The sequence below is a fragment of the Carya illinoinensis genome, chromosome 12 (assembly GCF_018687715.1).
Source record: "Carya illinoinensis cultivar Pawnee chromosome 12, C.illinoinensisPawnee_v1, whole genome shotgun sequence".
Classification (NCBI taxonomy): domain Eukaryota; kingdom Viridiplantae; phylum Streptophyta; class Magnoliopsida; order Fagales; family Juglandaceae; genus Carya; species Carya illinoinensis.
Window position 1 is genome coordinate 12,562,308 of NC_056763.1, and position 26,932 is coordinate 12,589,239.

Genomic DNA, 26,932 nt, shown 5'->3' on the forward strand with positions numbered 1-26,932 from the left:
ATAGAGGACGATTGCAATTTATTAAGTTGTTATGAGGATATATGCCAGTAGGAGAAAGTTTAACCTTAAACTAGTTATCTCATTTTGGGGAATTATAAAGTCACTTCTCCAAACCCATCGTTTAAAAAGATTAAATTTTAATACCTGATATTCCTATATAATCACACTTGGAGTTCAAAATATCTATTCTATTTTATAACAACTAATCATTTAAATACTATCCAATTAAATTATTCTTTCTATATCAGTAATGTTATTTAGACTTTCTAAATTAGTCTAATCATTTACTATAAAAGAAAAACAAGTACTTAAGTATATCTTCTAAGTGGACATCACTCCAGCTAACATGCCTCATTTCTGCATAGTGCTTCACGATCCATGTTACTCTTGTTGTGTAGATAGTTCTGTTGTTGCATGATGGACCTATCTTCCCCTCTTTGATCTTAAATGGTATCTTGACATATTTTCGCATCCTCTCAAACTCCGTACCTTTGGCCACACCCCTACAACGTTTACTAGTGTTTGGAACTGTGCCAACCCCACAAATAGAAACATATTGTTAATTACACCACATATAAACCATGATGGCTGTCAATATAAAATGGCTACTTATATATAGTCTATGAAATACCATAAGGAGCTGATGATGTCTACATTATTCTTACCAAGGGATGTTGTATTCACCTCTGCAAGAATACATGGAGGCAAAATTGATGGATGTAACTCAGCTGGGGGTTTAGTGGAATCATCAGAGTCTACCCCTTCTTCATCTCTCAAAGTCCAACCTACTGGTTCTGGTTGTGGGTTTCGTCCAATATGAGGAAACACTCCACGCCCTGGTCCAGAAGCTCCTTGCCTCTCCCTCTTTTTGACTGACTCATTTCTACTGCACACCAAACCAACAATGTCAAAGCAAGTAAATGAAGCTGTAAACTACCAAGTGTGTCAAGCAAATGATAAAATTATTGCATGGAGTTGTGCAACAGGCCCATAAAACCATTTCAGTATATACTAGTATAGTTTGCTCTCTAGAGTTTGGCAACCAAGTTGGGTTCGTACTTTGAAGTTATGAATGGCTGTTGGAGTGAAAGAAGATGGCAACTGGAAGTAGGCTACTGCTAAGTATGGCAAGATAGCCAGTAGAAATGAGTAGAGAAAACAGAGAGTTATACTCTCGCAGCTATATTGAGATGTCTAGCAGAAATGGAAGAGCAAGACCCACCCAAAAAAAGTGTTTTGCTGTCTTCTAGCTAGTAATAAGACCCACCTAGCAAAAGTGTTTTGTTGTCTTGTAGCTAGTAATAGATAATTTTAGGATCACAGTGATGAAAATATAAATCCTAGTTAAAAAATTTCCCTCTCCTGCGCCTTCCATTATGAAGAGATGTGATTTGATGTTGAGCAGCTGTAATGAATAGAAATGGACATTTCAGACTTGTGGTGATAATGTAGGTCCCAGCTTCCAACTTTAATTCATGTCATCACACGTGTATTATAACAAGTATATTAAACCAAGTGGGTATAAAAATGTGCATACTTTGTCCTCAGTCCAGTTATTCAACCTTAAATCATCATGAATTCCTTATTTATCACATGCGCACATTGGATAATTTACATTGTGAAATGTATACAAAAGTGTTTTTAATTAAATAATGATTATTAATCAAAGAATATACAGTCTTTTGATTTTTACATGTTGCCTTCTATATATAGGTGTTGTTGTACTTCATGATTTCATCACCTATATTGTTTTATAATATCCACTGTCGTAAACTTTTGGGGTATAAGTTTAATTCATGCTAAACTATGGAATTCGGGAAAAAAATCAAATATTCTCAACATGATTTGCTCTTTTCATTTTAGGCTTGTGCAATTACCGCGCAAGTAGTACTCGGCAAAATACTTATAATAGTGAAAAAAATATTAATTGAACGAGTCACACATACATCCTAGTACATGTTCCTCGTCGCTGAGGGCATCCCCCAAAGGCAGGGGAATTCGTGAGATTTCTAATTATTGGCATTTGTGTCTTTCTAATAAGTTATTTAATAATTGACAGGTTGAAAGGGGAAAAACTTAGCTCGGATCACGTAGATTAGGATTTTCTGATGGGGAAGAAAAAATATTCAAATAAATAGATATATATGCACGCCAAAACTGATAAAAAAATTAAGAAAAATCCTGGACACAGTCGATGGAGGTAAATGCTTTATAAGCACCTGCTGATGTTGATTAAATCCTAATGCACTATTTCATTAGCCCTCTCTCTGCACCGTTTTGTTTTCCTCTCTCCTCAAATCCCTCCTCTCTCTGCTTCTCTCTCAATTCCACTAAATTCTCCTCAAAACCAATTCTTCCATTTTAGCCTGGTTCTTAAAAAATCTCTTAAAAATAAAATCTAGCAACATGATCTGGTTCTGTTACAACAAAAAGTAATGGAATTCCTTAATTCCACTGTCACAAAAATAATAAAATTCATCATGATCTATGCACTTGAAATCCTCAAGAAATAATTTTGAGCATGAAGAGTTTATTTTTAGATTCGTCCTCGCTAAAATCCAAACAAAACAAACACATGCAGTCAACCGTTCTTTCTTTCTTACTTTAAATTATTGAAATCATAAATTACAAAACATAGAAAGAAAAAGTCTTCTCTATTTCTTCTCTCTCGATGAAGCAATGAGATAAATCCTCCAAAAATACATTCCTACATTGTAACACCCGTCTCTATGGTGGGTCCTTTTCAAACGTTTTTGATAAAATCAATGAGAATTACGATTCCTTTTCGATTTCTTTTCCATTCATGCCAGGATACAAAAGACTCCATGTTATAAATAAAATTGATTTTTTTCTTAATTAAAAGAAAACATTAAATCTCATAATTTAAGTTTCTCGTATAAAACATCTTGCCTAGGCCTTCATGCTCTTCCCCTTGGCCTATGCCCATCCTGACTTGTCATGCTCATCTTGTCCCTGTGAGGGCACACATAAAAACTAAAATGAGTCGATAACTCGTAAGCATCACTTCATACCGTTAAAATATAATAACATAGATTTTCAATCAAGCATTTATCATTCCATATATACATATCGTACTTAGCATGCATACTTCTTTCTTTTTGTTTTAAAAACGTTGCGAGGTGGGGTTTTTTCTTTTAAAACATGCTTTATTCTTTAAAACAGTTCCCCACGCATCACTACCTTCATTTCTTAAAGAGTCTTTTCATGCATTTATCTTTTACATATGTTCATGCATACATACATACATTCATGCATTCATCTTTTCTTACTTATGTACATTCATGCATTCCGTTCATCCATACATACATGCATCTATTCTTTCTTTTCATTTTCATTGGCCATGTAGCACACTGTTACGCCCCGTGTGCTAGGGTTAGCGGTCTTTTGGACCTAATTCTGCTCGTGGCCATTGGTTGGGAATCCATTCAGTTTGGGTGCAGCACTGGGTGCACTACCAGTTCTATTTACCCGGTATTGCAATCTGCCCCGTCCAGTCCATTCATTTGGTACCATTTCCATTCCAGTCCATGTGGCCCTAATGTATTTTCATACATCATAAATTCAGTCCGTTCATTTCTTTACAATACTTTCATTTCCTTTACAGCCCATTCTTTTGTTTCAATCCTTACAGTTCTTACGGTTCTTCAGTTCTTACGATTCATAAAAGTTTTAATTAAGAAAAATGGTTTTCTTTCTTTTATTTTGTAAAAGTAGTTTTAAAAGAAATTTCTTTAAGAGAGAGAGAATATTTTTCTTTCCTTTTATTTTAAGAAAAGTTGTTTAGAAAGAGTCTGAAAAAGTTGTTTTAGAAAGAATCATTTTTAGGAGAGAGTTAATTTAAAAATTTGTTTTCTTTCTTTTATTTTCTTTCTTTTCATTTCAGTTTCAGTCCTTACAATCCTTAACAGTTCTTACTTGTCTTTTAAAGCTTCTTTTTGTTTCTTTTCGTGAACATACATAGAATACGTACTACTTATAGCATCCATTCACATGCATACACGTACATACTTTGGGTGCGTAAAAAGGGGTTGCCAAGGAAGGCCGCTACGTACTTATACTTGAAAACTTACGTTTCGTTCTTTTTCTTTTGTAAAACGTGTATTTATGGAGAAAATTTTCATTTTCCTTTTAGAGAAAAGCTTTCATTTTCTTCTTCTTTTGTATATAGAAAAACTCTAGAAGAGCATGAACGTAATACTTACCTGGACTTCATGCCATACTCAATCCATGCAGTCCCTTCATATTCATGTCAGATGGCAACCTACATGCCTACACATAATCTTACGTCATCATCTATCTAATGCATAAGGAACTATGCTAAAAATAGAACTATGCCTCACTTGGAACACTCTCCATCCATCCCTGGGCTCTTACGTGCCATTTACTATGCTAAAACCTTCAGAGTTTTATTCCTTAAAGTGAATTCTCATGATTCACCTTAGGGTTAAGACACTAAGAGCTCCGTCTCCTTCTTCTATTTTCACAATCCGACGCATGATTCTGACTGACAGAGTCATGTGTCCCAACCTTAGACTACTTACCCATTACTACCTTCACGTATCCTAGCCCATACTAAATCCTCATTCCCAACTAGTCAGGCTACATGAATTCAAGCCAACTCTGGGGCTAAAACACCATGTAACTATACTGAGGACAGACTACCCATTACATATGGTAAACCTATTCGGCACACGTGTCTCGCCAGAGACACCTGCATCTCATCCCCTTTTATCACCTAAGAGTAACTTATAATTCCAATGAACACTAGCTTGTATAAACAAGCTCCATACTCCAATACCAACTTGCTCATACTCGATCAATAGGACTTTTCCTACTTTCCGGCCTTGTACAAGTTCATCCCAACACTTAATAGGAGATGAATGCATCCACAAATGCACCTTTGTCAAGTCACGTAGCTCGAAACTAATCCCGAGTCACGTCACAACGCCCATCATGCTTCCCCTGCACTCTCTAATACTTTTCCAATACTTCCATATATTCTTAGCCATAGTTAACCACAATGTGACACCCGTCACCCCAGACTACATGCCATATCACCACTGTTTTGAGGCACTGTTATACAGTTCCAACCACTTAACAAGAGGACTGCATCCACAAATGTGCCTCTGTCACATTATGCAGCTCGAGACAAGTTCCTGAGTTGCAGCATGATGCCCATCATGCTTCCGCTGCACTTTCTGATACCTTTTCACCGCTTCACACATACCTTCAGCCACAAGTCAGCCTCAAGACGACACCCGTTACCTTGGACTACAGCCACATCACCACCACTTCGAGACATTGTTACACAGTTCCCGATGGTATATTATACACTCCACTCTTCTCTACTATGCCATCCAACCCTTCGTGATACACCATCCGGTGTATCATGACATAGTATAGAGTACACTCACATGAACTCTCTTCCATCCACACTATAACATACAACGCTACAATACACACCTCACGGTGCATTGCTACCCGACATGGAGTACGCGCCACACGTACTCCCTTTGCTACAACACTTATTATCACGATGCACACCACATGGTGCATCGCCATACAACACGAAGTACGCTCCATGCGCACTCCCTTCATTTTACGCCACATGTCACTATAGCGCACGTCATACGGCACGTCGTTGCACTACACAAAGTACGCTCCATGTGTACTCTCTTTACACTTTATGCTATATTACAACTATGACATCCATCTCACGCCCATACTCACAGCACAGTCTGCAATACTACATAATCAAGCCCAATACTTCACAACTACACTTTACTTCACAACTACACAGTGAACTCCAAAAATACTAACTAAACAGTCTACAGTCCAACCAATTAACTATTATAAAAGTAAATAACTAGAGATAGAGGGTTATATCATTGACGAGATAACCCATGCGTCGCTCGCTGCCCATCACGATCAAGGCATCATAGGAGTCTTATGTGGCAGTAACACCGCGTACGGTGGCTAGCCACCATATAAAGTGGCGGTTTGGGCTTAAGAATAGCTAGGCGTGGTCTTGGAAAGGCTCAAGGTGGCCTCGTGGTGGTCAAAGGTGGCGGAGCACGGTGGCATCACGCCATGAATAGTACATCCAAAATGGTGGGAGTTTGCTTGGGGTGGATGAAGGCCATAGAACTTCATGGAAACTAGGGGAAAGTAGAGGAAGATGTGGTGGAGGGTTGGTGGTGGCCAGGCAGTGGCTCACGGTGGTGGATCGGCCATTAGAAGTGAAATACGACCTTGGAGAGCGAGGGAGAGTGAGAGCTATACACAGCTCCTTTGGACATGAAATTTGTTGGAGAAGGTCGTGATGATGAGAGGGACAAGGTGGTGGTGGTGAAATACCATGGATAGCCTTGCATGGCAGTGGACAATGGTGCAACCATATGGCTAGTTGTGGAGACCCATTGGAGAAAAAGAGAGAGTTAGAGGAAAAGGAGGACATGGGGAGGAAGCCCATGACTTGATGAAGTCATTGGTGGTGCTTGGTGGCCGTTTTGGCTGTGTATGGTGGCTCAAGAAGGAGCAAATGGGTGTAAAACCCATTTTAAGGGTGGTACCATGGAGGGAGGAGGAGGGCACGTGGGGGTTCGCTAGTGGGAGGGAAGAGGGTGTGTTCTTGCCCATTTCGGCTAGTGAAGCTGTGGGAGAAGAGAGATAGAGTGTGTGGCTTGGCCGACGAGACGAAGTGTTGGAAGGCATGTGGGGAGTGATCGGCGACCGACGGTGAGGCCTATGGTGGCCGGTGGTGGCTGGGCTGGAGGTGCAACCTGGACGATGAAGGAGAAGAACACGGGCTGGACGTGCATGGGAGAGAGAGAAGAAATAAAAGAGAGAGAGGGAAAAGAGAAAAGTGAGGAAAAGAGAGGGGCCTGGATATTTAATCCTAGTCCTACGCTTCAGAATCCTCAAAACGATCTAACAGTCAGTTTATACACTGATTTGAAAACGCGCAAGTGTAAAATAAAACATTGAGAGGCATTAAGATAGAATATTATTTTATAAACTAAAATTTATAAAATAATATTTCTTCATCATTATTTAAAATGATAAAGTATCGTTAATTACTCAAAGAGGATAAAATCATTTAAATTAATTTTAGAATTTTCAACGTAAAGTTAAACCTCTTAATATTTTAAAACAACTAAAATATTTAATTTAAGTAATTATCTACAATTATAATATTTTCAGAGCTCATTAAAATATTATAATTGTGTTACTTTAAAAACAAGCTTATCTAATAATACTGGAAATATCTCCTATAGATATTTTCATAATATTTAAAATATTCATAAGTTTTAAAATATCTATCTTACTTTGAAATTCACTTGATAACTTTTGGAACACGCCATCAAGGTACAGCACGTAAGATAAGGCTCAGCACGTAAATCGAAACTTGGCATGTAGGACGAGGCTTGGCACGTGAATTGAGGCTCATAAATAAAGAAGAAGAGAGAAGGAGCGGATATCACATGCATACTCCATATATATTGTCCTAGGCCTGTTGAACTATTATAAAAGAAAAGAAAAGTAATATCATGTTGGGAAAATTAGAACCATTATACATAATCAATTACTCAATGTACACAATGCCCTCATGAGACACAAAATTGTTTATATTAGCAGGTTACATGAGTATTATACTGTCAAAAGTGCCTATAGGATGTTTAAATCTTTAAGTCCTAGCAGAGCGAATGGGGAATCCTCTAATGCTATTTTGTTGAGAAGAATATGGAAGACTATATGGAATATGAAACTTCCTTCAAATGTGAGAATTTTTGCTTGGAAAGCTGCCAAAGTGATCCTACCAACAAAGTTCAATCTTAAGAAAAAGAAGGTGTTAGCAGAGGAAGGATGTGAATTTTGTAATGCAGAAAAGGAAAATATACTACATGCACTTTGTTCCTGCCCTTCCATAAAAGAAGTATGGTCTCTTTATTTCCCTTCAATGGTAGTTATAAGAGAACATGAAACTTTTTTGGATGTGGTTCAGAGGCTGCAACAGAATAAGGGGCCAGAAATGCTTGAATTGTTTTTCCTAACATGTTGGAGCTGCTGGTATAGAAGAAACATGAAGATGTTCAAGGAAAAGGTAGTGACTATTGAGGCTATTGTGGGAAATGCTTTAGCAATGCAGAAGTCATATAAGGAACTCAAGAGTAAACCTGTTTCTGTTATCAGATAGCACTGCAGATGAGAGTCCCCACCTTCTGGAGTTTTTAAACTTAATGTAGATGGAGCCTTTTCTTCAAAAGGTTCTGTGGCTGGTATAGGAGCTATTGTCAGAGACTCTAAGGGAGAAGTGATTATGTCTGCTGCAAAGAAAGAACTTTCTGTCATGACTGCTGTTGAAGTTGAGGCTTTAACTATTCTTTGAGGACTAGAGTTCTGTATTCATCTTGGAATTAATAACCTTGTGATAGAAAGTGACTCAAAAGTTTGTTAAAGAATTCAATAAGCAAGGATCTTCAAAGGCTACTTTTGGCAATGTTATTAGAGAGGCTAAGGAATTGATGACACGGTTTTGTACCTATGAAGTGCAGCATGTTAATAGAAGCTGCAATGAAGCAACAAATTCACTTGCCAAGTTTGGTTTAAGTGTGTAGAATATTAGTTTATGGTGGGGTGCATACCCTGATGTAATTTCTAATATTCTTTGGAGTGATTCAAGTACTTTGTAAGTTTTATTGATTAATGAAGCATGTTTTCCTATATATATATAAAAAAAATAAAAAATAAAAAATAAAAAATTCCCAGCATGCAGAGTTCTGGCGCCATTACTAGTTACATCTTCACCTGCACCTTTACCCATCCATTGCACTTGGATTATCAGTCACCTGCACCTTCACCTAGCCACTGCACTTAGATTTTCAGTCACCAGCACCTTCACCCACCCACTGCACTTGGATTTTTAGTCACCTACACATTACACTGAAATTTAGCTGAAGCAACATCACGTATTACAAATATGAAATTTTGATGGCACTATATCACCACACAAAATAATTGTGATAATCATGATGTTGCCTTTGTGACTGTTGATGCATGAGATTGGTGAAGTTTAGATGTTAATTAGATATCCCCTTACACTTCCAACAATCCTTCAACAAGGATGGCACATCTTTTTCATCAATAAAACTTATAAAAAACAAATGTTAATTAAGGTTGTGGTTCAAGTTGACATTCTGAGTACCCTACATCCGTACCATCAATGACATTCTGAGTACCCTACATCCTTACCATCAATGACATTCTGAGTACCCTTCATCCTTACCATCAATTTTCTACTTATGCTTGCATCTGTAGCATTTGTTGTCATCTTTCTCTGCATCAGATGCCTTGTTCTGAAGTGGCTCTTCAACATGCGAATGATTCACCACTAACAGGGACTACGTCAACAATGATGGTTCCACCATCTCAGGCTTAACAACATCTAGTTCTAATTTGACATGATCAGTAATTACATTATCCTTTAGTTCATTGTTTTCATTAATTGACATAGAATCAGTAGAAATAGATTTAGAAGAGACCCAAAAATAAGGCTGACCTCAAATGATACCTGGTTGTTTGGGGTAGAATAGTCGAGCTTGACACTCTTAGGATTCTACCTTGCCAGAATCAGTACCACTGAAGCTAGCTTCCTTGACCTTTTCTTGATCCAAGGTTGCCACACTATCATTAATGTCAACTTGAACTGCAACCTTATCTGGCTCCTTGTTCTTTTTGCCACTATGATCAACAAGGTATTTAGTTATTTCTGCAGCAACAGGCACTGACTGTGCATCTTTTGCACCAACTAAAGGTTGGGGTCCACTTTTAAGACCATTATCCACATCATTTCCAGCACTTTCCATTTCAATGCAGATAGCTTCATCTAAATGTCTGATCAAGTCATCCTTCAACCTCTTGATTGTCAATTTCCTTCTCTTAAGTTCCTCTTTTAGCTTTGTAACCTGCCACTGATCAATTGATTGCCAAGAATGGGATACTGTGACTACATCTTTCCAACTAAGAGTCACCTTCACAAACCCAATTAATACACTTTTTGATACAAAGAGAATAATGAACCAAGAATAGCTTCAAGAAAACATAAAATAAAAGAGGCAGTCTCTACGTGGCACTAAACATGGATCAACGACATAAAAATAAAATTATTGAAAATGTAGCTTTATTGAATAAAAAACATGACATAAGAGACATGGAATTGTAGATGAAACACAACTACCTAAGCAACCTAACATTAGTCCAGTCAAAGAAAATTTTACAGTAGTAAATCTTGTAGACGATTTAGTATCAAGGCTGGGGTAACAGGATCTCAACATTTTTTTTTTTTTGATAGGTAATCCAAAAGTTTTATTCATTAGATCAAGATCTTAGTATATGGGTAGTTCATCTCAAAATCTGTCGGGCATGGTAATGTAGAAAACTAGTTTAATCCCATAAACTATTGAATTTGTTTTGTTGTTTCCACCAAAATATATAATATCCAAACATGTTCTTAATAGCCTAACGGCAATGTATTTCTCACATGCATGTATGGGAAAAGTAACTTTAATGTAAGAACAACACATCAAGTAGGAAAAAAAAAAAAACATATCCAAATCTAAACTTTCAATGGGATACAAAATCGTTCTCTTTTTATTTTCTTTTCTTTTTTCAGACTCTGTGGATCTTAATTATGCACATAGGTGATCAAAATACACATTCTATCTAGACTTCTTCTACTTGTGAGAAAACTGGGGTGATCTGCTTAAAGTTATAAGATCCGGATTAATATCTTTTTTTATTAGAAAACATATGTAATGTGTGTGTGTGTGTGTGTGTGTGTGTGTGTGTGTGTCCAAAAGAAAGTTATAGCTATTTATTAGAATTTCACAATTTTAAAGGCACTTTCATCCTCTCTCTCTCTCTGTGAATATATATATTGTAGACCTATAATTCACGAAAAGATTGAATTGACATCTTAAGGTTGTCTCAGCTTAAGACTTCCATTAGAATCTTTAGTATATTAAACAATGGCTTTTATGAAGTTGAATTTGAGTTTGTCCTTAGGGACTTGCAATCCACACAAGTTGGAATCTGGCTGGCACCATATAGATATATATAACATTTACAAATAGAACATTTAGCATGTTGTGGCATTGATGAAATTTACCGTAATTACTTATTTTCTTTATTCCACCATCCATTCTGGGGGTGAAAATGTAGGCATGGAAAATAATTTTCTTGTTAGAACACCTAAAATGTAGAAATTATGTCCTGTTATCCCAACATGATCAGCACTAAGTAGCATACAAACTTTCTGAGGGAAATTCCACTTTTTGCCCACAAATTACACCTATTTTTCCCTTTTCACCTAAAATTACCAAGAGTCTCAGTTTCTACCCAAAACTTCCTATATTTTTCATATTGGAACCTACACTACCAAAACTTCCTCAAGAAGCTTGTTGGTATATTAAATAAAGATGAAGAGTGAAAGCATTCTCAGTTTAATTTCAAAACCAGGTGGGTGAACTGATGTTAATACATTGTAAATTAAGTCAAATTAAATGTTACATACAAAATGCATTCTGTATCTAGCATTAAATCAAAATCTAGCCTCCTAGTAATGAGCAATCTAGTACTATAGTTGAAAACTAGCATGGCTTGTGCAAGCTATATTAATTTTAAACTGGTTAAAACCTATATATGTCAAATACAGAGTATATACAATGATACTAATACGCATTCAACAAGCATGAACGGGACACCCTTGTGCATTGATATAAAAATTAAGCTTGAATGAGCAAAGAGAGATGCCAGTTGGAAATACGTAGCCATAAAAAAATCACATGAGTTGCCCTCAATCACCTATAAAAATAAAAAAATATGGAAGGTTAAGTAAGAATTGAGATAGGTTCAAGTATGCATTACTATGTTAAACGCATCGAAATAAATAGCTTAGGGGGGGGGGGGGATTGTTTAACTTATTGCATGAATGCATACCATTCTCAGACGAAGTTCCACAACTAGATTCAACTTCTTTGCTGCTACCAATTTCTTCATCATTGGTTCTCTCTATATCATCATCAATGAAGTCTTCATCATCTGGAATGGATCTTGCATGTTACAATGTTGTATTAACAGCAACATGGATTGGTTCTACGTCCGACCTATGCAAGGGATTCCTGATGCCACTATCATCATATTCATGTTCTACATTTGCATACAAGGGTTCGTTCTCTTGGAAAGCAATAAAATCCACATTCTGATCATGAGTCTCATCATCATCATCATCATTGATCAATGGTATAGTTGGAACATCATAAATGTTCCTATTGGTCACCTTTTGCACTGCATACCAATTACCATGTCTACTATTGTCTTTAAGATAAAACACTTCGCATGCTTGACAGGGAAGGACGAATGGCTCATTCCTATACCATTTTTGAGACATGTTGATGCAAGTTATGTGCTCCCAACTACTATTCCTCTCCTCATATCACCAACATCAAACCATTCACATCTAAAAAGATATACATGACGCCACCCCATGTAGTGTAATTGCAAGATATCAGTCAAAACTTCATAGAAATCAATAGGATTACCATTGTGTTCTCCATTAACAACCACACCACTATTCTAGATTCGGCAATTTTCTCCTCGATGTAGTGTGTGGAATCTGGCCCCATTCATGATGCAAGCGGAAAATGAAGCAACCCATGGGTCTGGTCCACAACCGAGTGCATACATATCATCGGATACGTCATCAAGATTTGCTAAACGCATTTCTTGAATCTTTCAATTGAATTCATCAAAGTTTAGAAATAACATTAACCAGGGTAGTTCGAATTTAGAGGTGAGGGTTAATTACTCAAAGAAACATACTTGTGTGTGAAACCAAGTGTGGAATTCAATTTGATGTCTACGCTCTACATTATCCGAAGAAATTCTAGACGTCTTCGTATAGTGCCTGCTAGAAGTGTAGATAAACAAACAATTAGGTTGTTCTAACCATATTCAAATTCAACTATCTATATCAAGTAGAAGAATTTGAAAGAAATAACAAAATACTTACTCTATGTATTGACTAATCTCTGCACAATTTTTAAGCACGTGCCACCTTGCCTTTGCAAGTACAATTTGATCCAATCGATTAGAGGTAGGGGATCCCAAAGGATGTAGCTTTTGTGAGAAAATAAAGAAGCCATCTTCACCTGTAGTATCTTTGTCTATATCCTTGTTTCGTTCCTCCCCAATTATATATAGTCTCAACATCATGGATATACAAGGAGCAGAAGGTTAAACATTCAATGTGAATATAGGCTTCTGCAATTGAGCCTCCTGGATGAGCCTTATTTCTAACATAATGTTTGAATTTTTCCAAATATTGCTCAAAAGGATATATCCATCTATATTGAACTAGCCCCGCAAGAAAAGCCTCGCGGGCTAAATGGATGGCGAGGTGTACCATTACATCAAAGAAGTCAGGTGGAAAAATCATCTCAAGCTTGTAGAGGATGATTGCAATGTCCAATTGTGGTTGCTTCAATACTTCCAATGTTAATGTGCATGCACACAAAGATTTGAAGAAGGAACTTAACTTGGTCAATGCAAGTCGTATATTAGGTTGGAAAAACCCGCTGATTGCAACTGGCAGTAATCTTTGCATAAACACATGACAGTCATGACTATTCATTCTTGATATCTTTCCATCACCAATGAAACACATCTAGAAATGTTTGAGGCAAAACCATCTGGGAATTTAATTGATGCGAGCCACTCACAAAAACATCTCCTCTGATCTAAATCCAACGTGTAGGAGCCAATCATCATGGAGTACCCATTAGTGCTAGGTTGTAGATGTAATTCCTTTCTTAACCCAAGCTCTTGCAAGTCCTTACGTGCATTAACCGTGTCTTTATTTTTTCCTTCAATATCCATCATGGTTCCTAACACATTGTCACAAATATTTTTTTCAATGTGCATAACATCAAGATTGTGTCATAAAGGCAACATTGACCAGTAAGGTAGTTCGAAGAATATACTTTTTTTAGTCCAATTCAGTTCAATTGGTAAGCATTTTCTCTTTCTAGCACCTTTGCCAAATTCCACATTACCAACCTGTCGTAGTTGTTGGATGACAAAAGAAGCATTGAGCTCTTGCAGAGGCAACTGATTCTCCTTCTTTCCATTGAATGCAGCCTTTTTCTTTCTCCAAGGGTGGGCGGATGGCAAGAAGCGATGATGACCCATGTAACAGTGTTTTCTACCATGTTTCAACCCCATGGAATCTATATCCTCATTGCATGACGGGCAATCCATCTTTCCCTTTGTGCTCCACCCAGACAGATTGGCATATGCAGGAAAGTCATTAATAGTCTACAATAGTGCAGCATGTAAGTAAAAGTGTTTAGACTTTCATGCATCATAGCTATCTACATCATCCTCCCATAACTCTTTCAGTTCATTCACTAAAGGTTGCAAATAAACATCGATGTCATTTCCTAGTAATTTGGGGCTCGGAATGAGCAAAGAGAGGATTAAGTACGACTCTTTCATGCATAACCAAGGGGGCAAGTTATATGGCACGAGTATGACTGGCCATATGCTATAAGGTTTGCTCATATTATTAAAAGGGTTAAACCCATCACTAGCTAGCCCCAGTCTGACATTGCGAGAATCTTGGGTGAACCAAGTGTGGTGTTTATCAAATTGTCTCCACATCTTAGAATCAGTAGGATGCCTTAAGGTACTATGGTCATCAACTCGTTCTTCTCTATGTTATTTCATGGACTTTGCTATATTCTTAGACATAAAAAGTCTTTGTAACCTCAGCTTAAGAGGAAAGTATCGCAATACCTTCTGGGGAATCTTCCCTTTTTTTTTTTCCGCGGCAAAGTATCGCAATACCAAAATGTTTTTTTCTCTTGAATAGGGTGCCTTTGTAATGGGGCATGGTATCTTCCAAAATATTTCATTAACTCAAGAAGTTCTTAAAATGCTGCATAAGAAGGTGATGGGAGGTAATTTGTTTATGAAAATATATATGAGCAAGGCATATAATCGAGTGGATTGGCAATTTCTAATGCTTGTCCTTCGCTCTTTTGGGATTCCTAAGCACTTTTGCAAGCTCGTTTGGAATTGTGTTTCCACTCCCTGGTTTCCTGTCATGATGAATGGTATGTATAAAGGTTTCTTTAAATCAGAGAGGGTTCTTCGTCAAGGTGACCCTTTATCCCCTACCTCTTTATCCTAGTCGAGGAAGTTCTTTCTTGGCTTATCTCCAAGAGGGTGAGGGAGGGAAGAATCAAATACTTCTCTCTGCCTTCAGGTGCCCATATGTTGTCTCACCTTCTGTATGCAGATGATATTGTGGTATTTTCTAATGCTTCTATGCGCACGGTTAGGGCTTTGATGGAGATTTTCCATCTGTTTATGGCTTGGTCGGGCCAAAAGATTAATTATGATAAGTCTGTAGTGTTCTGGTCTAAGTAGTTACCGCCTAGTCGTACCAGAGAAATCCTGGCTGATACTAGTTTCTCTCAGGGTCACTTTCCTTTCACCTATCTGGGATCTCCTATAGTGGATGGCAGGCTCAAAGTTGCCCATTTTGATCCTCTTATGGAGAGAGTTGCGAAAAAGCTAGCGGGTTGGAAAAATAAATTGTTATCGCAAGGTGGTCGATTGATCCTCTTGAGGCACGTTTTCACTAGCATGCCTATTCATTTGCTCTCAATGGTTCACATGCCTAATACAGTGAAGAGGAAATTAACTAGCATGTTTGCCACTTTCTTTTTGGGGTGATGAGGATCAGAAAAAGAAAAGGAATTAGAGGGGTTGGAAAAAAATGTGTGTACTGTGTGAAGAAGGGTGTGTGGGTGTAAGGGACTTTGATGAGGTTCAACAGGCCATGTTCCTAAAGTTTGGCTGGAAACTTTTGACGCAGCACTCTCTTTGGGCTAAATTTTTCTGTGCTAAATATGTGAAAAATAATCATATTTCTCTACTTCAATGGGGGCGGCTTGGCTCTTAGTCTTGGAAAAATGTCCTTAAAGGCATCCCCTTGCTTCTTCAAAATTCTCAATGGAAAGTGAGGAAAGGAAAGGTCTCTCTTTGGTATGATAAATTTATGGAAGTTGAACCCTTATATACAAGGGTGAATCACATCTCGGAGTCTCATCTGTGCATGCAAGATTTGGTGGTTCAGAATTGTTGGGATGTAGATAAACTTAATGATCTTGTTGATCCTCATTTGGCCAGTGAGGTTATGGCTTCGATTGGTGGGGTGAAAAATAAAGAGGATGTGTTGGTATGGATCTCTAATAAACATGGTGAGTTTTCTACCAGGTCGGCTTGGGAGATTATTCATGTCAAATTTTCAAAAATTGATGGTGTGGCTTGGATCTGGAACAAATGGTTGCCCAGTAAGATATCTATTTGTATGTGGAAAGCTTATTTTAATTGTCTTAGTGTGGATGATCAAGTCCGCAAGCTTGGTATTCCAGTCACCTCTTGCTGCAACTGTTGTGAGAACTGCTAATATGAAGATCTGAATCATGTGTTGGGTAGTGGAGAATTTGCTAGTGCCCTTTGGAGGAAAGTGTCTACCGAGATGGGGTTTCTATTTGTGGCTTTTCAAAGTTGGAGGGAACATAGTTCAGCTTGGTTTCACCGTGCTACACGTCAGACCCAAGTAGGAATCCTTACCAGATTACTTCCGTCCATTGTTGTGTGGAGATTGTGGCAACATCAATGTAAGGCCCGGATGGAAAACAGGAGGGAGTCTGTGAATGAAGTTTGGCACTCAATTAAATTCTGGGTGCATGTGGTGATGGATAATATTTTCAAAGTTGCTAAGCTAAGTACTGGAGACTCTAGACTTCTTGCATGACTTGATATCCGCCCTATCCTTCCTAAACATAAAAATTAAAGGGTGGTTTGGTGGTCTGAACTGGCTCAAGGCTGTGTTAAATTGAATGTAGATGGGAGTAGTCTTGGGAATCTAGGGAGTGGAGGTGGTGGTGGAGTGCTTCAATACAGGGATGGTAAACTTATTTTTGCTTTCTCAAAACCTTTTGGGCCATGTACTAATACTGAGGCTGAACTTCGTGCCTTAATTGAAGGGCTGCATCTTTGCAGAATGGCCGGTTGGAGGGAGGTTGATATTGATTGTGATTCCTAGGTGGTTGTTTCCTGGGTTAATTCCAAATCTTGCTCCCTTTGGTATTTATGGGATTTTTGGGAACAAATTGTTGGTAAGCTTGAGGCGATGGATGTTGAGTGCAACCATTACTTCTAGAAAGGGAACTTTGTGGTGGACTCCTTAGCAAATGAGGGCGCACAAGGTGTGGGCATGTTCTATTTGGATATTCAAAGTCTTGCAAGACTTGATAAATTGGGTTTAGCATACATTCGTATTTAGTTTCGTTGTTGTGGCTCGCTCGTGTTTTTTAGAGAATGTAATTCGGTTGCTGATGGCTTTGCTAAATTGGGTGCTAATGGTCAAAATGGCTCATGATTCTCTTTATCCGAGCTGCCTACTCGCATGAGAGGTAATACCCGGCTGGACAGAGGGGGTATTCCTTATATATGGAAAACTCGAAGATGTTGCTAGTGAGTTATGGGCGCTGGTCTTATCTCCAAGTATTCTCTCTCTGCATTTAGTTACTTCTTTTCTTACTCTATGTTTGTGCAGGTTGTTTCTTGTAGGTTGTTGCTTTGCGTATTTTTTCTTTGCTTTCTTAGTGCCAATTGTATTGTGGTTGAGTTTATATAGGTTTTTTGGAGGCCTGAGTTTTGGTTTTATTTTGATATTTGTAGCCCCTAGGCCGCGAATTGTAACTACGGTATTCCTTCGCCACATGTGAAACCTTATTAATAAATTTGGGACGGGGCTGCTATGTGGGTGGCTTCCAGCTCTTCCTTAAAAAAAAATACTTCTTTTATTATTTTTTTTGTAACACACTCTCTTCTTTCCATCTATATCAAGAAACTTCTCTCAGTTTCTTTAAATTAAATTGTAAAACATGATAAAATAAAATAAATTAAAAATTAAAAAAATTAATTTTTTTAAATTATTAATTACACATTACTATATAATAAATAAGTAGATAATCCAATATGGAGATGTGATGTGAATAGTCAAAGTCAAATTTATTATATATTATTTTATTATATAATGAAAAAATAATTATTCCAATGTAGAGATTTATGTAAATGGAATAGTTAAAATTTAAATTTATTTTATATTTATCAAAAGTATCATTTATATATGTGTAATCTAATAATAATACTCATTTAAGAATTACTATATATTGCCAAGTTAAATTGAACAAAATATAAAAAAATAAGAGACCTTTCTTTGTCTCTCCAAGCAAAACCGGATTACCCGATTTCTGCCGACAAGGACCTCCATGCACCCTCCCCCACCAGTACGGCAGTCCACCCTTGGACTGTTTGTAGTTTTGTACTTTTGTTTCTAACTTTTTTCTTGGTTTCCGTATATAGCATAGGTCGGATGATCTGATTTACTGTTTTTCGGCCACTTACGATCCATACACGTCGTCCTACGTACAAGTCTTCTTGCTTGCTGAATCTTCGACTTGTGGGAGAAAGTTAACAGGAGCGGCTCGTGAGATCCACCCACCGTCATGCTATGAAAGGCTTTCTACTACCACTTGCGCGACAAGTTACTCTCCACTTGAGCGTGGCCCCCATAGACAGGTACGACTAGGAGAGAGTATCGGCCAGACCGGACCGGTAAAATCGTCCAGACCAATCATTTTTAATCGTCCAGACTTATCATTTTTAGACTAGACGGGCAAAACCTACCAGACTGACTATTTTTAGACTGAACTAGACTGCAATTCGGTCCGGTCTAATTTTGAAAAGATCAAATGAAAAAAAAAAAATTTATATAAAAAATTTTATAAATTAATTATATAATTTTTAACTAATACTAATATTTATAATTATATATTAATACTAATATCTTTACTAATACTAATAGTCTAATATGGGATTTAAAAAAATAATACTAATAGTCTAATATTATAATATACTATAGTTATACTTATACTAATATAGACTATATAGTTATATTAAATACTATAAGTAATACTAATACTAATATAGTTATAGCTAAATCACTATAACTATATATATTTAGTATGAATGTATTATTATATTATTTAATGTATAACTATAATATATAGTACTAATATATATTAATATATTAACATATTATAAGAGTTATAGTATAAATTATAATATATAAATTATAATTTACTAAATCACTATAACAGTATAACTAATACTAATATATAGCTATAGTATTAATACTATTATATGGTTATACTTTTCACTATAATTAGTATTAATATACAGTTATACAGTATACTTATATAGTTGTACTAATACTATTAGTGTATTATATAGTCTAAGAGTCTTAAGTCTAAAATAGGTTATATGGCTATAACTAATACTAATATTATTAATACTAATAAAGTAGAAAATAGTTATACTAACTGATTGATTCAACATAACTAATATTACTAATATAATATAGTTATACTAAATTACTAATAGTCTAATACAAATACTATTATATAGTTATACTAATCGTAAATTCATAATAACTAAATCATTATAAGTCTATAACCATATATATTTAGTATCAATGTATTATTATACTGTTTAATGTATAACTAGTAACTATAATATATAGTACCAGTATATATTAACATATTATAAGAGTTATGGTATAAATTATAATATATCATATATGTATAAATTTACAAATGTATTAGTATAGTTAACTTAATATGTAATATGTTAGTATTAAATTACTATAATTACATAGAGTATTAGTAATATAGTATTTAATATAACTACATATAAAAGTATTACTATTATTTAATATAGTATGACATAGAGTATTAATAAATATGTGGTGTTTGAAGAGATATAGTAATACTAGTATATTACATATAGTATTACTATTATTACATATAGTTATTAGTTATAGTATTAGTACTAGTGTATTATTAGTTATAGTAAATAAGTTAATAACTATTACTAATTTACTATATATTAATAGACTAATAGTATTAGCATATTACTAATATATATTTAATAGTATACTATATATATATATATATATATTAAATATATCACAATGTAATTACATTAGTATTAAACAAAATGTCATAGGATAAAAAAAAAAAAAAAGTCAACCGTGGACCGAATAGGTCCGGTCTGGTCTATAAAATCTCTCCGGATTGGACCGAACCGAACTCCCCCTAAGTACAACAACTGGAGGTCGTTTGTCAACAATTTGAACCATCTATCGCATCCATATTCTTATATTCTCGCTTCTCCTAACCATGAATTATGAGCAAGAGGAAGTGGATTAACTCTTCTTCCATCAATCAAAACTATCAAGACTTTTAAGCCGTGATATTATAGTTGGAAATGGACTCTATCAAAACCACCAATGACGGCTCCTTGGTAGGAAATGGGTGTGGATCAAGCTATTAGTCCAAGGTCTCCATTTTATTTTATTTTCTTATACTGTACTATTTGGAATGGAGCATTTATTACGGCCTCCCTTGTGTGTGTGTGTATATATAATATGATTTGCTTCGGATAAAAAACACCATGGTATAAACCAACAAATATTACAGCCTGATCTTCATCTAGCTTTCGAAGGTTAATAGCGGAGATCAGACACTATAACAAAAAACATTTTTTGGGACGAAATTACTTTGGGATGAATCGGAAATCGTCCCAAAAAGTGGAATTTTGGAACGAAATTTGAATTTCGTTCCAAAATGACGACGGTTATGCCAGACCGTTCGAACGCATTCGAACGGTATTCTTAGGGACGAAACTTTTTGTCCCAAATAAGTTAACTGTTCGACCGTTAATGATTAACCCTTCGAACGTTTAATTTTTACCGTTTGAACGTAATATTGGCGCGATAGGCAAAAATATTTTGGAGGGAAATAGATAAACCGTTCGAATGGTTAATATTAACTGTTCGAATGATGCATATTCACCGTTCAAACGTTATTTGAATCGGTCGAACGGTGACAGAGTTTTAATTTTTTAAGTTTTTTGCCAAATTATATTTAGATTAACTAGTAATTATAAAAAATTGGTTAATTAAATAATATGAATAATCTAAATTAAGAATTAGTTTAGAAAATATAAAACAATACTATTTTATATAACTTAAATACTGAATTTACAAAACACAAAATATTGTCCATACAAAAAACAGGAAATAAATAAATAAAATTTATCATAAAGTAATTAAGACCCCAAGTCTTTGCACACTTCCTCGACTGCAGCTATACGTTCCTCTATTTGTGTCAGTCGAGTACTGATGGTGACCTGAGTCGCAGACATGGCAGCAAACTCTGTACGAAGCTCAGACACAGCAGAATGGATCTCCATACACACTACATCGATCACTGCTGATGTCTGCTCGCTGATCGCTGCACGCACTATGTCAGCCATCTCCTCACGAGTAACACTGTGGACTGATGCCTCGGCCCGTGTAGATGTCTCTGCAGCTGCAGATGAGACTCCATGATCTCCAGGCTGTGCATCTCCGTGAGGATCAACTGGTTCTCGAACATGTGCACGAAAACGCAGTCTCGAGTGTCCCGTGCTGCGTGAGAGGGTGGTGCTGTTTATCGGTCCCATCGGCTCCCGTTTACGCTCAGCAACATCTGGCACAACACCAGCACATAGTAGATATCGGGTGATCAGGACTCTGAATGGTAGTATATCCATCGAAATGTACCGAGATTCTGATCGAATCCTATCGAATATATACCCCACCAAGTCGATAGGAATGCCACGAGCGACCCGTATCATAAATTTCGTCCGATCAATGCCAACTTCTGTCTTGTGCTGCCGAGGGTCAATGTTATTGGCAATTATCAAATTTAATATCTTAAAGAAAGAAGATAAATCTGCCTGTTTGATGCTCTTCGTCCCGTCATACGGTGGAGCATCTGGACCGACAACCAAATCCCTCACCTCGTGATCAGCAAGGGTATCGACCTCATCAGTATAAACTGATGTCTCCTCCTCAGCTGTCTCCGCCTCAACTGAAGGATCAGACTCTCTAGGCACCACATTTGGATATGCATCTGGCAGCCTAGGAATACCGAGATGCTCAGCAAGTCCATCTCGTGAAAATACAACGGGTACTCCTCGGACAGTGACACTGTAGGCCCCAGAATCATCTGCGCTGGCACTGCCGAGTTCTCTATAGAACTCAGCAATAATGTCAATGTAGGAGACTGGCTCCCATGCTTCCTCCCGTTCATCCAAAATAGGTCCCCAACCACGATCACTGAATATTGAGGGCAATGAATGACCCTCCCAGAGAAGACTCTGGAAATCAGAAATTTTCACTGGTCGCTCCAGTGAAACTGTCCTCTCCCGAACTGGACCACTACTACTCTCACCAAGATTGCGTCGCTTACGTGCCGGTCTAGAAGTAGACATTATAATCAACCTGAAATTTATAATTACAAACTAGATATATAACATTAACAAGAAAAATACAATAAAGAACTATTTACAGTAGTTTGAAACAAACAGCAATTTAATAATATTTGATATTCTGAACAACATTATCAACAATAAATATATTTCTCAATATCAATATTAATAATATAAATATAATATTAAAAAACGTTCGAACGTTTACTGTAACGGTCGAACGGTTACAGACAAACCGTTCGACCGTTAAGTTAGATCGTGTGAACGTTTACTGTAACGGTCGAACGGTTACAGACAAACCGTTCGACCGTTAAGTTAGATCGTTCGAACGCTACGCATAGCGTTCAAACGATCTTCATGTTGATCGGGATTCCAGGCCGAGTCGACTCGGCCATTGAAATCCATGGAATCCTTCGATTCCTTGGATTTTACACCAAAATAAATGCAATAGAAACCTAAATAAACTTTCCTAACATGGATTTATGCAAATCTACCGATTATTTTGATGTATAAATCGGTTTACCCTAACTTAAACAATTAATCTATCAAAAACCTAAAGCTAAACGGTAAAATGCTTTAAAAATGAAAAATACCGGTAGTTAGAGGTAGGGGCTTCGAGTGGGCACTATTGACGGCGGCGAAGACGGCGTTCAACGGCGGAGATCGACGGTTTGGAGGCTTAGAACGGAGGAAATGGAGACGTAAAGTTCCGTGAAAGTGACGTCGGGGGCTTATATATGCAGTTCCGTTCGAACGGTAAGTTAATACCGTTCGAACGTATTAACTGAATATTAATATCCATCCCTAATTAATCGGTTTTCATGATAATAAATAATATTTAAATGCAATATTCGGTATTAATTATATTAAATATAATAATTAATTCAATTATAATATATTTTAATTGTTAAATATATTAAATGCAATATATTTAATGCACTTATATATTATTAAACACTATGTATTATATATATAATTTTTTATATATATAGTATATATTATATTATATTTAATTAAAATATATTATACTATTGAATATTATATAGTATATAGTATAAGTTATATTATATAGTATAATTAATATAATATAGACTACTATATACATGAAGCTATGTTCATGTATTTATATAACATATATATTATATGTGATATTAACTAGTATCACATATATATACTAGTATAGATGACACTATATATATTAATAGTAGATATTCTATTATTAAATATCTACTATTAATATTATAGTACTAAACATTATATATATATATGCATGTGATACATATAACCCTATGCTATGATACCATATATATGTTATATATAATAGGTTAATATATGTACTTGACTATAATATTAGATGTAATATGATATTTTATACTATATATGTTACTAAACTATATAATATATGTTTGATTATATATTATATAGTTATATTACTATGGCTCTAAACTATAGTACATTTAGAAATTATTATATTTAAAGGTATAGTGCAAAAAAAAAAATACAATAAGCAACAATATAACTTAAATGTTTGAACGGTTTAGTATTGGCGTTCAAACGTTTAAGAATACGTTCGAACGTATATATGAACGTTCGAACGTTAAATTAGGGGGGGAAATGTTTCCCGCTAATCGATTTGACGTTTGAACGGTCTAATATAACCGTTCCAACATTTAATAAAAACGTTCGAACGTATATTTTCACGTTCGAACGTTAAATTAACGGGGGAAATTTTTCCCGCTTGTCGATTTGACGTTCGAACGTTCGTTAAACGAACGTTCGAACGTAAATGTTCTACATTTACACAACGAATGTAGAACATTTAACGAACGTTCGAACGTAAATGTTCTACATTTACACAACGAACGTTCGAACGTAAATGTTCTACATTTACACGACAGAACCTCACAATCTCGCACTCGTTCCAGTCGACTAAGCATCACTCTCACGCTCATTTTGTTCCAACCAACGCCATTATTCTTCAATATAGCCCTTAAATATTACTAACTCCTATCAATCTCTTATATTTTCGGATTAAGAGGTTGTTTTTACCGTTTGGTGGATTTTCCGCTTTATCTCTCCAAATCAGGTATTCTCCTTAAATTTGACCTCATTTTAGTTTTTATATAAGTGTTTTCGTTTGCTTACATGAGTTCGTCATATAGTTTGCTATCTTTTGATGTAATATGGACTATAAATTTTGGGGTTTTCGTAGGTTGAAGACGAGTGATTTCTGGAAGTAATCCGTTCGAACGGTATTCGTGTTCCGTTCGAACGTAATATATTAGATCGAACGGTGACGAGCACCGTTTGAACGATTTCTTGGGCAGTGTTAAAATAATTAACATTTTAAATGCAGGAGTGTAATTAAAAATTAATTATTTATAATCTACATTTAATAATACTTAAATACTTAAAAGATTTAAATAATCAAATGAGAATGAATTAAATTACAAATCATCCAAAATTTGTTACAAAACTTAATTATTTATGATGTTGAATTATTTGTTTGATACATGTTAAATATTGACATATCTTATATTGCTTGTTCATCAATATTAGCCTTAGACCCGTTCGAGAGTTATCAATCCGCCTTAATTGAAAGATTGATAACTCTTGAATTGTCCAGAGTGGACAGTTTGGAATTGTAAGATCATTCTCGCAAACTATCGATCTATATCTGTTATATGTCCAGCATTAAGATTTTGGCAGATTTATCCCTTGTTCTCCGGATATGCAGTTTCGGTGATGTTGTATCGACGATGGATAAGTCGGTGCACACAACCAGACGAGCATATTTGGAGAACTATGGGGAGATGCTGCCGAAATTTTGTTGGGCGTGACAGATTATAGAGGATAGGTTTGCGACTATGATCTTACAATTCCGAATGGGATAGGACCAACTACCCGGTGTAAGGTGGCATACTCCTTGATTGATACATGATACATGCTTGTTTGTTTATGCACACGTGATTGTTTATAATGAAGATAGTCAGCATGGATAAGAGTTGGATGCGAGTTAGCGATCGTTTGGATCAGAATTACAACGTATATGCTGAAGGTGTTAAGAAATTCTTAGAGTTTGCATTGGGTACATGTGATAGTGATGGACGTATTAGATGCCCATGTAAAGAATGTAGGAATTTGCGCTCTCATAAGATAGACTTGGTGAGAGAGCATCTGTTTGTAAAAGGTATTGACAAGGGTTATACTGATTGGGTCTTACACGGGGAACCATATCCAACTTCATTCGATGCTCCACATGAAGAAGAAGCTATCGATGAAGATGTACAACCAGATGTTGTTGGAGATGAGTATGATGAGGATATGGAAGAAATGTTAGGTGACATCAGTGCGGGAATGTTTATGAATGAAGGTGGCACGGACACATCAAGTTCAAATGATGGGGGTCATAATACTTTTGCACGATTGTGGAATGAGTCACAACGTGAGCTATATCCAGGATGCAGAAGACACAGTAAGCTGTCATTTACCGTAAGACTGCTACACATAAAATCAATGTGCCGATTATCAATTAAGGCTGTCAATATGTTACTCGAGTTGTTTAAGGAGGCACTGCCATCAGATAATACACTTCCTCGTAACTTCTATGAAGCAAAAAAATTGAAACGAGGACTTGGATTTGATTACAACGTAATACATGCATGTAAGAATGACTGCATATTATTTTGGCAAGAGAATGAGCAGTTGAATGAATGTCCCATATGCCACGAGTCAAGATGGACATCTGACAAACAAAATGTGCCGCAAAAGGTAGTACGCCACTTTCCATTGACACCTAGATTACAACGATTATATATGTCACGTGCAACAGCTGCAGACATGATATGGCACTCATCAGCCAGAGTTAGAAACGATGATATTTTATCACATCCTGCTGACTCTCAGGTGTGGAAGGAATTTGATAAGGAGCATACATGGTTTGCAGAAGAACCACGTAATGTGAGACTTGGGTTGGCAACAGATGGATTTAATCCGTTTGGGAACATGAGTACTAGTCACAGTACTTGGCCAGTCGTACTTATGCCGTATAATCTACCACCGTGGAAGTGTATGAAAGATCCATATTTCATGATGAGTTTGCTCATTCCAGGTCCGAGATCGCCGGGAAATGATATAGACATACACTTACAGCCATTGATTGCAGAATTGAAAGATTTGTGGGAGAATGGGGTTGTCACATTTGATTCATCAACAGGCAAGTCGTTCAAGATGCATGCTGCCGTTTTATGGACAATAAATGATTTTCTAGCATATGGAAACTTGTCAGGTTGGAGTACTAAGGGGAAAATGGCATGTCCAACTTGTAACAAACATACTAAATCTGAATGGCTCACTTACGGGAGAAAATTATGTTTCATGGGTCATCGTCGATTTC